The sequence below is a fragment of the Tupaia chinensis genome, unplaced genomic scaffold (assembly GCF_000334495.1).
Source record: "Tupaia chinensis unplaced genomic scaffold, TupChi_1.0 Scaffold000104_1, whole genome shotgun sequence".
Lineage (NCBI taxonomy): Eukaryota > Metazoa > Chordata > Mammalia > Scandentia > Tupaiidae > Tupaia > Tupaia belangeri.
The window spans coordinates 2,002,140-2,019,031 of NW_006159568.1; the positions used below are offsets into that span (position 1 = coordinate 2,002,140).

General features: G+C 47.8%; 1 long non-coding RNA gene across 2 annotated transcripts; it reads right to left on the reverse strand.

Moving 5' to 3' along the window:
- Nucleotides 1-595: 595 nt before the first annotated feature.
- Nucleotides 596-16,886, reverse strand: LOC102472627 (uncharacterized). Of its 2 annotated transcripts, none has more exons than XR_001370025.2 (2): nt 16,771-16,886; nt 596-680 (listed from the first exon to the last, which is right to left on the reverse strand). It is a non-coding gene; the product is annotated as an uncharacterized LOC102472627 (long non-coding RNA). The 2 variants fall into 2 exon arrangements; XR_003548607.1 differs by lacking the exon at nt 16,771-16,886 and adding an exon at nt 886-1,019.
- Between the last annotated feature and the right edge of the window lie 6 nt (nt 16,887-16,892).

The following is a 16,892-nucleotide window of genomic DNA, read 5'->3' on the forward strand; positions in this document are numbered from 1 at the left end:
CCATGACAGCGACAACGTTCCAGGGCTCGGCCTGGCCCCAGGGAACAAGAGCATGCCAGTGCTCTGCCACCAGGAGTCTCCTGGAGGGGAGGAGGAAGGGCCACCCTCACCTCTGTGTTATGCTCCGGGGAGGTTTTTGTTCCTGTTACAGTTCAGGTGAACAAACCTCAAGACTGAGGCAGAGATGGGGACAAACTGGTGACCAGGAGCAAGAAGCTGAGCACAGGAAACATCTTTCTCAGCAGATCTGAGGCAAGTTATGGGCACCAGATGTCATGTCTCTGCACAGAGACCCACCAGGGCAGGCCAGAAACAGGCCAGAGAGGGACAGAACCTTGCTCAAGGATACACAGCAAACCCATCTCCACATGCCTCAGGGTGCTCAAGGGTGGCCAGCTGGGAGGGTCACCTTGGCCAGCACAACTCTGGGAATGCTAGGCTGGGAGTGGGGAGTTCGTGGCAGAGTGGATGAGCCAATGTTTTCTTACTGGCACCTCCCGGAGCAGGAGCATCCAGGGCCTGCAGTAACTAGTGTCATCTCTGGCTGGCAAGGACAATTTCTAAAGGAGCCTTGGCCTGACAGGGTGGCAGGAAGTCACCTGTGTGGCTCTGGTGCCTTCGTGTGGTTCGTCTTGGTATTGCAGCCAACTCCAGGACAGGATACTCAGCCTCTAAGACACCTGGAGAAAGCGAGACAGAGAAAAGAGGCAGGCACGAAGCAGGTAAGTGGCAGGCAATGGGGAATAAGAGTGTTCAAGCAGAAGGGACAGGGGGAACGGTATCTGAGCATTGGAAGTTTCCCAGGCAGAGGAAACTGCGTAAGCAAGAGCTGGGAGGCCCCTCCGACTGCACCGCACCCTGCTCCAATCCGGCACTAATTCATACCAGAGAAGGAAGAGCAGACCCAATTAGCGCAGCTCAGGATGAAACGCCGGTGGTTAAGGTGCTGGCCTCCAAAATAGTTGACTGTGATTGGAGTCCCAGACCTGGGGGCTTGAAACTCATGCTGGGCATATGTGTGTGTCCAAAATCCTGAGAGGAGAATGGAGGAGAAGGGATTGCTGCACGGCCATCCTCGGGGGAGGGGAGGGGAGGAGATTTCTTGCTTTCTGTCTCTTTGTCTCTTCTGTGAGCCCTATAGGAAAAAAAAAAAAATCTACTGACTCTGAACTAGGAAGGTGATGTGGTTAAGGCACTAGATTCCCACATGGCCAACTCTGTGATTCAAGCCCCAGACCCAATGACTTGAAAAACAGGTGAAGTTTGTTTCTTCACCCTTCCACAATCAGTTTCCAGCAAAGACCAAATTGCCTGCCCAAAATCCCAAGAAAAGAAGGTACTGTGGTATAGTCATCCTCCCCAGGGGGTGATTTCTCACTTTCCCTCTCTCTGCCTCTCTGTCTGTGCCCTATCTAAAAATAAATCTAAAACAAAGGAAGTTACTGATTCTAATTATAAAACCGGCATGTATGTATTTGCCAAACTAAATTTGTTTGAGTAAAATACAAAGAAAACAGGTCTAACCTCCACGGTGCAGTCAGGAGTGAATGAACTGCAGTTGCTGAAAGCCACGTGGCCTACTGCAGGTGCAATCCCTGGCCTGGTTAACCTGAAACACTGAGTGAGCGAGTGTGCAAGATCGTGCCCAAGAGCCCAGCAAGCTGGAGGGCTGGAGAAAGGGCACTGCCACAGGCTGAGAGTCTCTCAAGGACACTTCTCACACTTGTATGCATGCATGCACAACCCTCTATCACGGATGCTTCTCACACTTGCACACGTGCAGCTTCTCACATTTGCATGCATGCACAACCCTCTATCACCTATGCTTCTCACACTTGCACATGTGCAGCTTCTCACACTTGCACACGTGCACAACCCTCTATCACGGATGCTTCTCACACTTGCACACGTGCACAACCCTCTATCATGGATGCTTCTCACACTTGTACACATGCACAACCCTCTATCATGAATAATAAGTAATTTTAAAAAGAAAGAATAAAAACTATCCTAAACCCAAAGAACAATACTGAGGACAGAATTCTGGGTGCATTTCCTATTCGAAGGTCCTGGATTGTGGGAAAAGTTATGACATATTTTTTTCTGTTTTCCTATGCAAAAATGCATCGTGACTTTTCTGACAACCCAGTATTAAGAGGCCTAGGGGAGTCACCTCTACACACATTAATCTTGCTGTTACAGACCTCTTCGGTCCGCTGGTTGTGGGACGCTCCCTACATCCCGTCCCTGGGGTTGTATTATTAGACACATAGTAAAGCCTCCTTATCTGTTTCAGACACAAGTATTCTTTTGCTGATTCTATGTTTTTTGGGGAACAAAAACTTGTGTTTTGTTTGTTGGTTTTGCCACAGGGTGCTTGTGTTTGCCAGAAAAAGACAGAGTGGGAAAGTGAGAAATAATCCCTCGGGGCAATGGCCATACTACAGTCCCTTCTCCTCCATTCTCCTCTACAGGATTTTGAGCTTGCCCAAGTGCACACAATGTACAGGTCTGGGACTTGAACCGTGGTCAGCCACAGTGAGAATCCAGTGCTTTAACCACCACATAACCTACCCCCCCCATAGTAAAGACTTGTGCTTTTAACCAATTACTAAGAATTTCTAAACTCTTCTACAACCTACAACCACCCCCTCCCTCAGATGTCCTGCCTTTTTGGGTCAGGCCAGTGTAAACTAAACATTTCTTAGGCTGATTTGCAACTTTGTGTCTCTTGCTCTCAGAACTATTAATAAATAAAAAGAACTAAGCACCCCTGTTTTCTCAGATCTGGGCACTCAATGTCATATTTAAAATAAAGTATTTTAATTATTTTCTATAGAGTCTTGTTTATTTCTGCCCACATTACTATTAATATTCAGAAGTATCTCTTTAGTATAAATATATGTGTGTGTATATGTGTGTATGTGTATATATGTGTGTGTGTGTGTGTGTGTGTGTGTGTGTATATATATGTTTTGTTTTGTTTTGGCTAGAGGGTGCATGCTTACCAAAGAGAGACAAACAGGGAGGATGGTCACACCACAGTCCCTTCTCTATTTCTCCATCCTATTGGGATTTTGTATGCATACACACACAAACACATGCACACACACATAAGCTTCCAGGGTTTTTAAGCCACATAGGTGGGATTCTTTTTTTTTTTTTTTTAAGAGAGATTTTTGCTATAGGGTATATGTGCTTGCCAAAGAGACAGAAAAGAGACATCATGCCCATGGGGGAGGGGGTGGCCATGCTATAATCCCTTCTCCTCCATTCTCCTCTTGGAATTTTGGACATACACACACATGTGCCCAGTGTGAGTTTCAAGTCACCAGGTCTGGGACTCGAACTGCAGAAGGCCACAGGGGAGTCCAGCAACATAACTATTATGCTATCTGCTGGTCCCAACACTATGGCTGGGATTCTAACCACATGGTCGGCTTTAACCACTAGACCACAGGGCCAGGCCATAAAATTATTTTAAACAAAGTTGGGCTCATGCTGTTTGGTTTTTCACTCTCCATTTTCCATTGACATAGTGCATGACCTTTGTCCTCCATGCTATTAAATACACGATATAATCTCTCTTTTTTATTGCCGTATGAAATTCTATTCTTAGTTAACTTACTCAAGTTATTGTATAACCAGCTCTGCAGGAAATATCTTTATTCAGAAATCTTTATCCATATTTCTGAGTTTTTTGAAGACAGAAATTCATAGAAAGGGGCACTGCTGGGTCAAAGCTAGGTACCTCTTTGAGACGTCTTACCCTCCAAAGAGAAGTCCTCCAGCCTTCCCTGCCAGCTCTGGGAGTGCTCCCAGAGAAAGGCTGGTCTGTTAACAGTTAAGGACTTTTTTCTTTTATTTAATAGATGGTGTGTGCACTCACTGGGGGGAGAGAGAGAGAGAGAGAGAAGGAAAGTGAGAAAGCACTCCCCCACCACCATGGGGAATTGTCACACTACAATCCTCTCTTTTTCATTCTTCTCTTGGGATTTTGAGAACACGTGCACACATGCTCTTCCCATTTCTCAAACGATAGGGTCCAGGGCTCCAACCATGCAGTTGGCTATGTGGTATCCAGCTGCCTTAATCACCACACTACCAGTGGCCCACGTTTAAAGACTTGGATTTGGGGGGACCAGCAGTTAGCGTAATGGCTATGTCACTGGACTCCCACGTAGTCGACCGCGGTTTGAGTCCCGGACCCGGTGGCTTAAACTCACGCCGGGCGCGTGTGCGTGCGTGCCCAAGATCCCAAGAGGAGAATGGAGGAGAAGGGATTGCGGCGTGGCCATCCCCCCTGGGGGGTGATTTCCTGCTTTCTGTCTCTCTGTCTCTCTCTGTCTGGCGAGCGCACGTGCCCTATAGCAAAAATCTCTCAAAAAAAAAAAAAAAAGACTTGGATTTAGCCTAAAACACAGGCATAAGCGAAGCAGTTCCTTTTATCAAAGACAACTGGAGCTCAGTGAAGGCTGGGGAGTAGGACAGAAGGCTGCTGGGCTCTACTGTCCCTAGCTGAGGGGCTTTCCAGGGTGTAGGACTTTGAGTGCTGAAACCAGAATGGCCCAGACAAACCAGAACACGTGGTCTTGTCATCCTAGATGCCAGCTCCCAGTGTGACCCGGGAGAAGCCCTTTGACTTCTGTTCAGCAGAGGCTTCCTCTGCTCCATGACGGTAAGGTCCTGGGTTGGGGGGACCCTGAGGAGCTCAGGAGGAGTCCTGTTCTCCTGAGGTGCAAATGTGAGCGAGAAAAGGAACAACTGTCATTCAGTGGGAGCACCAGGCAGCCCAGGCTCACATTGTAACTCCATCCCTTTCTGCATGTAACCCTGGTGAGGGACAAAAACCGTGTTCTTTGGAGCCAGCAGTTGGCATAGTGGTTAAGGATGCTGGACTCCCACATGGCTGACTGCAGTTAGATTCCCAGACCTGGCAGCTTGCTTTCTCAATTCCCTTCTCTTTCTCTGATTAAATGAAAATAATTAATTAATTAATTTAATTTAATTAAATAATTCCTTTTCTTTTTTGAGAGATTTTTTGCTATAGGGCGCGTGCGCTTGCCAGACAGACAGACAGAGACAGAGAGACAGAAAGCGAGAAATCACCCCCCAGGGGGGATGGCCACCCACAATCTCTTCTCCTCCATTCTCCTCTCGGGATCTTGGGAACGCATGCACACGCACCCAGCGTGAGTTTAAGCCACAGGGTCCGGGACTTGAACCGCGGTTGACTACTTGGTAGTCCAGCAACATAGCCATTACGCTAACTGCTGGTCCCCAAAATAATTCCTTTAAACAAGGATTATCTTTTTATTTTTGAGATCTATACATAAGATTAGCGATGCCTGCTCTTTTCAGTCAGTTGTTCTACGCAATTCACTTGACCCATCTACTGCATTCCTGTGTCTACTAAACACCTTTTCCTTAACCTCTGTTATATACCCTCTCTGTCCCCTCCCCATGCAACTCTGGTATCCAAGTTGTCCTCTCTACTTCTGTGTCTTCAATTTCACTGTGACATGGCATTGGAGAAGCGAGCTCACAGGCTTCTTGCAAAGACTCCGTGCAGCATTGGATGAATGCCCTTGGCTTGCCTCAGCCTGCTCAGCCTCCAGATCACGTTGGCTAGGATGAGAACTGGGTATAATGGCAGAGACCCATGGTCTCAGAACATCTGAGAGAAAAAGGCCTGGGGTGCCAGAAAGGCTCCCTGTCTAAGGAACTGGAGTCCATTTTATTTTCATCCATTTTGTTTTAGTTTGTTTCATAATTTCTCATTTACATTATAACTGTATAATACAGATTTTTCAAAGTAAGCATGCAGCATGTGATAATCAAATCAAGGATAATACCATATTGTTTTCAACAAAGAACACCACATTATGACATGTACCGCTAATTTTTCCTCAACTAGTTTTTCTCTTTTTTCTTTCTTTCTTGTAGGTTTCCGCCATAAGGCACGTGCACTCAGGAGAGAGACAGAGAGAGGGGAAGTAAGAAATCACCTCCAGAGGGAACAGCTCCACATAACCCCTTCTCTTCTACTCTCCCCTCAGGATTTTGGCCACCCATGTACACATACTTGGCATGATTTTCAAGCCACCAAGTCTGGGACATGAACCAGAGTTGGCCACTGGGAGTCCAGTGGCCCCCATCACCACTTGCTGGTCCTTATTTATTTATTTTTGAGATCTATACATAAGATTGGCAATGCCTATCCTTTTCAGTCAGTTCTTCACAATGCATTTGCCCCACCTACTGCATTCCTGTGTCTACTAAACACTTTTTTCCTGAACCCTTTTTACACCCTGTACTCCCCATGTAACTCTGGTATCAAAGTTGTCCTCTCTACTTTTGTGTCTTCAATCTGTCAATTTCTGCCACAGAGTGCAGACATTCAGTTTCTGTTGCACAAGGACATGGAATAGAGCCTTTAATAGTCTGATTTATTTTACTATTCAGCCTTGTATCTTCCAGATTCACCACTTTGTATCGAATGACAGGCTCTCATTGTTCTTTATGCTGAGCAGTTATTCCATGGTGTATATGTGCCACATTTTTAAATGCACTCATCCATTGTTGGACACATAGGTTGATTCTATGTCTTAGCTACTGTGAATAATGCTGCAATAAACAAATAAGCATGGATGTGCAAGTGTCTTTCCAACTGAGTGATTTCCTGTCCTGTGGGTAAATATCCAGAAGCAAGATTATTGAGTCATATGGAATTCACTGTACAAATTAAATGTGCTCTATCATACTGGATATCTACTGAAATAAAGTCCAGAGCATGCTCAGAGTCCCCATCCCCATACCTCAGCATCTTCTGACATCCCATCTTTGCTTTTTAAAATAATTGTAACACACTATGGTTATTAGCTAATAAGCATCTAATGTGTTTACTATTACAAGTAATTGCTTTTTTCTTTTATTTCAATATTAAACCTATTGTCTTTATTGCTTGAATATTAAATCTCTGCAGCATCTTTATGGTTTAAATAGTAAGCATGTGTTGCGTTCATTATTTATTGTCTGTCTCCATCCACTAGAATGTAGTCTCCACACAAGCAGGGTTCTAGGAGAGCACTTGGCACATAGTAAATGTTCAATAAGCAGCTGTTAGATGGTGCAGTGGTGACAAAAGGCCCTATTTACGGCGAGGTCACTCCACATGGCACATGTGCTAGTGTCCTACTATGAGAGCCACCATGCAAGTGGGAACTGAGGCCAGAGGAAGATCACAGCCCAGAGGTACATGAGCTCAAGAGGCAATTATAGTCCTCTCTGCCCCAAGGGCAAGAGAGAAAGCTGGCATTCAGAGAGTCAGGTGGCCAAGTCCCTGAGATATCTGAAGACCCATGTGGAGCAGAACTTTGGGGAAACCTCCCTAGTCTCCAAACTTGGGTAGTAGGAAGGACCCTCATTCTGAAAATGGAGATATTGAGGCTCAGAGAAGGGGAGGGCTCTACCCCAAGCACATCACCAGGAAATGCTGAGTCTAGGCTCTGAACCCAGGTATTCTGACCATGCAGCACGTTACGCTTCATTCTGTCTCCCAGCTTGCCTGATCATGAGGTCCACACAGGAGTTTTACAAAAATACAAATTCTGAGGCCTGCTTTGCAGATTTCAAGGTCAGAGGTCTTGAGTGGGCCCTGGCAATCTATATTTTTCACAAGCTCCCTTGGGAGGTGATCCATAAAGGATAACTAGGATTTAAATAAGACAGTCTCCAGGGACAAGCAGGTGGTGTGGTGGTTAAGGCGCTGGACATTCCCGCATGGTCAACCACGGTTCTAGTCCCAAATGTACTGGCTTGCTTTCTCACTTTCCCTTCTTCTCTCTTTGTGTGTCTTTCTCTGGTCAAATTAGAATAAATGAATGAGTAAATAAAATTAAATTAATTCTTTAAAAGAAAATAAGATAGGGACCAGCAGTTGGCGTAATGGCTATGTCACTGGACTCCCATGTAGCTGACCATGTTTCCAGTCCCAGACCTGGTGGTTTAAACTCATGCGGGCACGTGTGCATGCATGTCCAAGATCCCAAGAGGAGAATGGAGGAGAAGGGACTGCAGCGTGGCCATCCCTCCTGGGGTGGTGGTGGTGGTGATTTCTCGCTTTCTGTCTCTCTCTCTCTTTGCTATAGGGCGTGAGTGCACGTGCCCTATAGCAAAAACCTCTCCCCTCAAAAAAATAAATAAATAAGATAGGCTCTCTTGAGGAGCTTGTGACCACAGTTGGGGAGCTACCCCCCCAAGGTAAAGGATCAGGCTGCCCACTGCCCTTCACTCACCACCACCTGGGCCTTTGTACAAGAACCAAGAAAGAGTAAGGTCAACTACCAAACTGCACTTCTGAGTCTGTCTCTGTCTGTCTCTGTTTCCCAAAAAAACAGAGGGAATGGAGTCCCAACCTCACCTCTGGCCAGAAATGTAACTCGGGCAGGTCACTGGACTTCACTGAGTGCACAAATTACGTGAAAACCAATGAAAATAACTGTCACATAACTGCTTGGAAAACACAGCGAGAACTGCGCAAATGTTATTGTTTTATTGACTCAGCCCTTGCTAGATAAAAGTGTTTGTATTTCACAAGTCTGTGCCACCTAGATACCAAGTAAGGTGTTCCCTGATCCTACCCAGAGGTCAATAATCTTTCTGAGCCCTACAAGTTACCAGGGGGCATAAGCTTTCCTTATAAGCATGCCTGGGAAAAAGGCAAAGTTGGAGGACAGGAATGAGATCTGAAAGTCTGGTATCTCCTTCCTTATACACTCCCTGTCCCTTGCTTTTTCTGGAGCCTATCTTTTTTTTATTATTTTATTGGGAGAGGTTTTTGCTATAGGGCGTGTGCACTTTCCAGAAAGACAGAGAGACAGAAAGAGAGAAATCACCCCCTGGGAGGATGGTCACGCCACAATCCCTTCTCTTCTTGGGATCTTGGGCACACACGCAAATGCACACGCACCAGGCGTGAGTTTAAGCCACCGGGTCTGGGACTCAAACTGTGGTCAGCTACATGGGAGTCCAGTGACATAGTCATTACGCCAACTGCTCTGGAACCTATCTTATTTTTTTAAGGAATTAATTTAATTTTATTTATTCATTCATTTATTCTAATTTGACCAGAGAAAGACACAAAGAGAGAGAGAGGGAAAGTGAAAAAGCAAGCCAGTACGAATGGGACTTGAACCGTGGTTGGCCACGAGGGACTGTCCAGTGCCTTAACCACCATGCCACCTGTTGGTCCCTGGAGACTATCTGATTTAAATCCTAGTTATCCTTTGTGGATCACCTCTTCCAGGTAGTGTTCCCTGTTAGCAGCAGATACAACTTGTTTTCCTTTCACCACTCACAGCACTTGGTATGTGCCTCTTTCATCCAATGCTGACCACTTCTCTTAGGACTGGGTTCCCCCCTGGACTGCAGACTCATTCACGTACACATTCTGGAGCCCTGCAGAACCCCATGTTTCAAACTGTACGTCATTATCATGGGCCAGAAGGTCAATTTAGAGCTATTGTTGCCCAGAGTTGCCTGCGAAGCAGCACCTGGGCTGCTATTAAATACGAACGGACCAAATGGCCTCTCCCCCTGAAAATTCTGATTTGGTAGCATGTCTGTCCTGGGACTGGGGAGCTACTGTTTAACCAAATGTCTAGGACCTAGCTTCCATGTCAGTGCTTTTCTTCGATCTGCGATGCATACAAATCACCTGCTGACCTTGTTAGTGACCACTCCGGGCTCCGTCAGGAGAGGACTGTGCCCATGCTACAGGTCTATGCGACTTGGCCAAGTTCAGGTGGTTTGTGTCTTCAGGCACACTGGGTAAGCGAAGGGTGAGAGCTGCTGTTCTCAGCCTCAGCCCACTTGGGGTCCTGCTGCAAACTAATTAAATCAGAATCTCCAGGGGAGGGTTTTTGCTTTTGTTTTTGTTTTTTAGGTTTTTGCCATAGAGAGCGTGCACTTGCCAGAAAGAGACAGACTGAAGGAAAGAGGAATCACCTTCCAAAGGGAATAGCCACACTGCAATCCCTTCCCCTCTATTCTCCTCAGGATTTTGGGTACACACGCACTCATGCCCAACATGATTTTCAAGCTGCCGCAGCCAGGACTAGAGCCAAGGTCAGCCATGTAAGAGTCAGTGCTTTAACCACCATGCCACTTGCAGGCTCCTATTTTGCTTTCAAAGCTTCCCAGATGATTATAATGTGAAATAGGACTGAGATTCACGGATTTAGAGAAATGAATACATAGGAGTAACGTCTCACAGGCCGTGGGGTAAAACCTCGGTTTCAGTTATGTTATACAGATGTGTGTGGGTTGCTAGACTGAAGTGGATTTGAAAGCAAAACAAGGAGCAAGGGGGCAGATCCAGGAGTTCAGAGGCCAGCCATGCGGACAGACTGCATGGTTCAAGGACATCAGGGCTGGGAGGGGGCAGCAGCAGTAAGGAGCCTGTCTGTACTGAGCAATGAAGGATGACCAGATTATCACAAAGCAAGCAGGGCCTTTAGGCACAGAGGACAACGTGTGCGCAGTTTGGGGGTGGGCGGTGAACGCAGCAAGTTCAGGGAACGGCTGTGGCCAGAGCCTGTGGTGAGGGAGGGGAGTGGCAGAGGCTGGCCTATATGATTGCAAGGGCCTGGGAAACAAGGGCTAAAGAGAAAGGAAGGCCACTGACCCCCTGCTGGGGATGACCTCAGGTGACCTTATCTGGGTCACAGGAGCTGGACTCCAGGGACAACCAACAAGCTGTTCAGTGGACTTAAGGGCCCTTGGAGCCTGAGTGCACGGGACAACTTTCTAGAAAGCATTTGAGGAGGGCGGGTCTTGAACCTCCTTTGGCAATATTCAGTAATGTTTTCATGCTCCTTTTCCCAAGACCTCTCTCTTTTTTTTTTTCTCGCTTTTCTTTTTTTTTTTTTTTTTTTTTCCAGTTTGCTATAGGATAAGTGCATTGCCTGAGGGAGAGAGAAAGTAAGAAATCATCCCCCACCTCCCATTCCCTGCCCCCACCCCACCGCCACCAGCAGGGAATGGCCACGCTTGTAATCCCTTCTCCTCCATGCTCCTCTTAGGACTTTGGTACACATGCAAACATGCCCAGCATTTTCCAAGCTGCCAGTTCCAGGACTCAAACCAGAGTCATGTGGGATCCAGTGCCTTAACCACCGTGCCACCTGCTGGCCCCTTGACCCTTCCTTTTAACAGCCCTGCCCTCCACCAGCATTTCATTTTGAAAAACCTCCTACGCGCTCTTTTTATCAAACACTAATTTGGAGGCCCAGGAAATGTCAGACAGCTCTGCCCTAGTGAGCTGGCAGTGGAAAGGACAGACGGTTCCGTGAATGACAACACAGACGTCCGAAGCGCTCCCAACTTTGTGCTGCGGGAAGGGAAAGGCAAGAGCAGTCTGTTTTGCCTGAAGTGACCAGGGAAGGTCTCTAGGAGCAGCCAATAGGATATGAAGGACTAACAGGTTAGGTGAAGGACTGATGGTAAAAGGGGGACACAGGCATAAGGAACACAGAGACTGGCCACACACTGGGAGACTGCAAGAACTTAGCTGGGGGTGGATGGGCAGACAGGCAGAGGGGGCAGAACGCCAAAAGCCGGGGTGCCAAGTTAAGGAGTTGAGATTTACTGGAGGGACAATGGGAAGCCATCCGAGGTTTTAAAGTTGAAGAGTGATGTGATCGCAGTTAGGTTAGAGGGTATCTCACAGTTGATATGGAGGTTGACAGTATAAGAAACAGTTTAAGGGACTGAAAAATGAATGAAAGAAAAGGTGTAGATAAGGACAGAGAAATGAAGGGTTGGGGCCGGTAGGTGGTATGGTGGGTGACAGTGCTGGATTCTCACATGGCCGACTGTGGTTCGAGTTCCAGACCTGGCAACTTGCTCTCTTTCTGTTTCTCGCTGGTCAAAATTGAAAAAATAATGATAATAAATAAATGATTCTTTTTTATAATTTTTTAGAGGGCGCGTGTGCTCGCCAGAAAGAGAGAGAGAGAGACAGAAAGTGAGAAATCATCCCCAGGGGGGATGGCCACACCGCAATCCTTTCTCCTTCATTCTCCTCCTGGGATCTTGGGCACGCACATACAAGCGCCTGGCGTGAGCTTAAGCCACTGGGTCCGGAACTCGAACCGGGGTCAACTATATGGGCTTCCAGGAACATAGCCATTATGCCAACTGCTGGTCCCTAAATAAGTAATTCTTAAAAAAGAAAAAAAAAAAAAAAAGGAAATGAAGAGCTAACTTTATGATGAATCCTGAATTACAAAATAGGGGGTTGAGGTCCGCAATCTTCCTAAACCCGAGAAGAACCGATTAAGGACATGCAGCTTTCTGACAAGGAACTGAGAGCTGGAGAGGCAGCGTGAGCTGTGGCTTGCAGCATGAAAGGCACAGACTGGCTCCGATCCAGACACTAGAGTTTCCGCTGGCCAGGGACTCTCTCCCTCTTCTCAGTCGGCTGTGCCCCCATTGTGTGTTTAATTCCCATCTTTTCAGATTTTACAACAGAATAACCTCTCCACTCTAATCTGAAATTATTTATTTATGCTTATGAACCCAAATGGATAACTGGTTTATTTATTTATTTTTTCAAATAACATTATCTGAATAGGAATTCACACAAGACGAGGCAAATGTAATTTTGAGGTAAATGTCCTTTTCCCAGCTGTTGCCTGATTAATTGTTCTAAGCCAGTCTGTAGTCTGTTGTCACCCTGTGGAGTACAAAATCTATCCCTTTGTGCACTAATTAGGTGCCAGGTGTCTTCCTCTGACAGTCCCTGACTGGCACTATGAGGCCCCACCACTGACCTTTACAATCTTATCTGCTGCTATGCCTTTCTGCACTGGTCCAAATTCCACTCACTCCCCTCCACAGCCTATATCAAACACCTCCAGCCTGATAAAATCATCCTGGTTCTCTTCCAAGGGAAAAGTCCCCTCAGGTTTCTGGCCTTACACTCTCACTTTTATATCCTTCACTAGGCTCAGGTTGCCGAAGAGAGCTTAGCCATGGAGCTGGCCCAAGCCTTCAGTGGAGTGCTGGCTGACCCGGGGTGGCCCGATCTGTAGCCTCCGGGGAGCAGTTACACACTGCAGCTGAACTGGGCTGGGCAGACCAGGCAGGCAACTGGACTCAGCATCTACAAAGTGCTCTGGGAGAACTGGGAGGAGAAAGTTACCCACCCAGAGTCATCCTCCACTAACACTTCACTCCGGTGGGGCTGCCCATCAGACTAGCCCCAAGCAAAGGGGGCATGCCCTCCATTTCAAGTCCCTCACCTCTCCTGGCTGACCTTCCAATGCCCTTCAACCTCTCACATCTGTTTTATGCGTATCAGTCTAGAAATTAGAGCCAAACCATTATTTCCAGTGGTACTTACACTGGGAGTTTTTTGTCATGGAGCGTGGTAGACAGAGAGAGAGAGAAAGAGAGAGAGAGAGAGAGAGAAAGAGAGGGAGGGAGAGAGAGAGGGAGAGGGAGAGGGAGAGGCAGAGGGAGAGAGAGGGAGAGAGAGAGAGAAAGAGGGAGAGAGAGAGGGAGAGGGAGAGAGAGAGAGGGAGAGGGAGAGAGAAAGAGAGGGAGAGAGAGAGGGAGAGAGGGAGGGAGAGGGAGGGAAAGTGAGACTCCTGGGAGTGAGGGGAACGCCCTGCTGCAATCTCTTCTCCATTCACCTCTCAGATTCTGGGCACACACCCACCTGGTGTGATTTTCAAGCAGCGGTGTTTGTCCATGTGGGAATCTAACGCCTTAACCACCATGCAACCTGCCGGCCCCCAAGGCTATTTTTCAGATAGGGATTTGGGGCTCAGGGACCAGGGACTTATCCAAGGTCTCTCCCAGGAATGACTTAGGGCTCCTAACTTCCACTGCAGTGCTCTTTCTAAGACTCCCCCGACAAGTTGTCTGAGCTTCAAAAGATAAAAGTGATGTATGTCCTGGGACCAGCAGTTAGCATAATGGCTATGTCGCTGGACTCCCATGTAGTCAACCGTGGTTCGAGTCCTGGACCCGGTGGCTTAAACTCACGCCAGGCGCGTGTGCGTGCATGCCCAAGATCCCGAGAGGAGAATGGAGAAGGAGAAGGGATTGCGGCATGGCCATCCCCCCCAGTCGTGGGGTGATTTCTCGTTTTCTGTCTCTCTGTCTGTTTCTGTCTTTCTGGCGAGTGCACGCGCCCTATAGCAAATACCTCTCCAAAAGAAGAAAAAAAAATAAAAAAAAGAAGAGGACAAGCAGGCATCAGGACAGTTCTCAGGGCTTACGCAGAACAATGGCTCGAGTACTCATGACCACAGAGGCACAGGGTGCCATTCTTCAAATACACTGTGCTTACCTGGTTCCATTAATTACACTTCACACTGGTGAAGTGTGTTTATTTCAAAGCACTTCATATGTGCTACATGATTCTCTCTACCTTCATTCCGGGCCTCCCACGGATGCCACAAACATCACCGGCATCTTACATAGGTAGGATCTAAACCTCTCAAATCTTGGCTTCTCTAAGATCCCACAGCGAGCACAGGGTAATTCTGGGAGTCACCTGTGCTCTACGGAATTCAGTGACGACTGTGGCCAAGCCCGCTTCAGTAACTGCTCAGAAGCACTGATCTGACTGTGAAGGGACATAAAATATATCAGATTAGGATAGGGAGCAGAGAATGGGGAGTATTAGAACAACAAACGCAAAACCTACTGATGTTTTTCCAAAGGCAGTACACATTCCATTCCGCAGATTTAGGGAGACTACAGAGCTAAGTGATACTTTTGGTGTGGTGCTGTGGCTTGCAGCATGAAAGGCACAGACTGGCTCCGATCCAGACACTAGAGTTTCCGCTGGCCAGGGACTCTCTCCCTCTTCTCAGTCGGCTGTGCCCCCATTGTGTGTTTAATTCCCATCTTTTCAGATTTTACAACAGAATAACCTCTCCACTCTAATCTGAAATTATTTATTTATGCTTATGAACCCAAATGGATAACTGGTTTATTTATTTATTTTTTCAAATAACATTATCTGAATAGGAATTCACACAAGACGAGGCAAATGTAATTTTGAGGTAAATGTCCTTTTCCCAGCTGTTGCCTGATTAATTGTTCTAAGCCAGTCTGTAGTCTGTTGTCACCCTGTGGAGTACAAAATCTATCCCTTTGTGCACTAATTAGGTGCCAGGTGTCTTCCTCTGACAGTCCCTGACTGGCACTATGAGGCCCCACCACTGACCTTTACAATCTTATCTGCTGCTATGCCTTTCTGCACTGGTCCAAATTCCACTCACTCCCCTCCACAGCCTATATCAAACACCTCCAGCCTGATAAAATCATCCTGGTTCTCTTCCAAGGGAAAAGTCCCCTCAGGTTTCTGGCCTTACACTCTCACTTTTATATCCTTCACTAGGCTCAGGTTGCCGAAGAGAGCTTAGCCATGGAGCTGGCCCAAGCCTTCAGTGGAGTGCTGGCTGACCCGGGGTGGCCCGATCTGTAGCCTCCGGGGAGCAGTTACACACTGCAGCTGAACTGGGCTGGGCAGACCAGGCAGGCAACTGGACTCAGCATCTACAAAGTGCTCTGGGAGAACTGGGAGGAGAAAGTTACCCACCCAGAGTCATCCTCCACTAACACTTCACTCCGGTGGGGCTGCCCATCAGACTAGCCCCAAGCAAAGGGGGCATGCCCTCCATTTCAAGTCCCTCACCTCTCCTGGCTGACCTTCCAATGCCCTTCAACCTCACATCTGTTTTATGCGTATCAGTCTAGAAATTAGAGCCAAACCATTATTTCCAGTGGTACTTACACTGGGAGTTTTTTGTCATGGAGCGTGGTAGACAGAGAGGGAGGGAGAGGGAGGGAAAGTGAGACTCCTGGGAGTGAGGGGAACGCCCTGCTGCAATCTCTTCTCCATTCACCTCTCAGATTCTGGGCACACACCCACCTGGTGTGATTTTCAAGCAGCGGTGTTTGTCCATGTGGGAATCTAACGCCTTAACCACCATGCAACCTGCCGGCCCCCAAGGCTATTTTTCAGATAGGGATTTGGGGCTCAGGGACCAGGGACTTATCCAAGGTCTCTCCCAGGAATGACTTAGGGCTCCTAACTTCCACTGCAGTGCTCTTTCTAAGACTCCCCCGACAAGTTGTCTGAGCTTCAAAAGATAAAAGTGATGTATGTCCTGGGACCAGCAGTTAGCATAATGGCTATGTCGCTGGACTCCCATGTAGTCAACCGTGGTTCGAGTCCTGGACCCGGTGGCTTAAACTCACGCCAGGCGCGTGTGCGTGCATGCCCAAGATCCAGAGAGGAGAATGGAGAAGGAGAAGGGATTGCGGCGTGGCCACCCCCCACCCCCCCACCCCCGGGTGATTTCCTGCCTTCTGTCTCTCTGTCAGTCTCTGTCTGTCTGGCGAGCGCACGCGCCCTATAGCAAAAACCTCTCAAAAAAAAAAAAAAAAAAAACTAAAAGTGATGTGTGTCCTAAAACACACTCACGGCGAACGGCGTTTGGACTGCGTCCGCAGGTTGGAGAACACCTAACCAAAGAAAACCGGGGGCCAGAGGGGCACTTCCAAGTCCCGCGCAGGCGCTGGCCACCCACAACCGACAGTTTCCAGGTCCCTCTCGCAGCCAGCTCGCTAGTAAATGCGTTGGCTGTTTCTGTCACGGTGAGGCCACCGTAGGGCACCAAGGGTAAGTATCAAGTATAGCGGAGCTAGGAAGCCTGATGACAGGTGTGACGGCGCGGCCTCTACCTGCTCTGCGCGGCGGACCGCTTGCCTGGAGGTGTAGGCCTGCGCCCGGGTCGTGGGCCCGTAGAGGGAGAAGCAGCGGGGCGGGGTCGCCCTCACGTGATCCGAGCGGCGCGAGCGCGTCT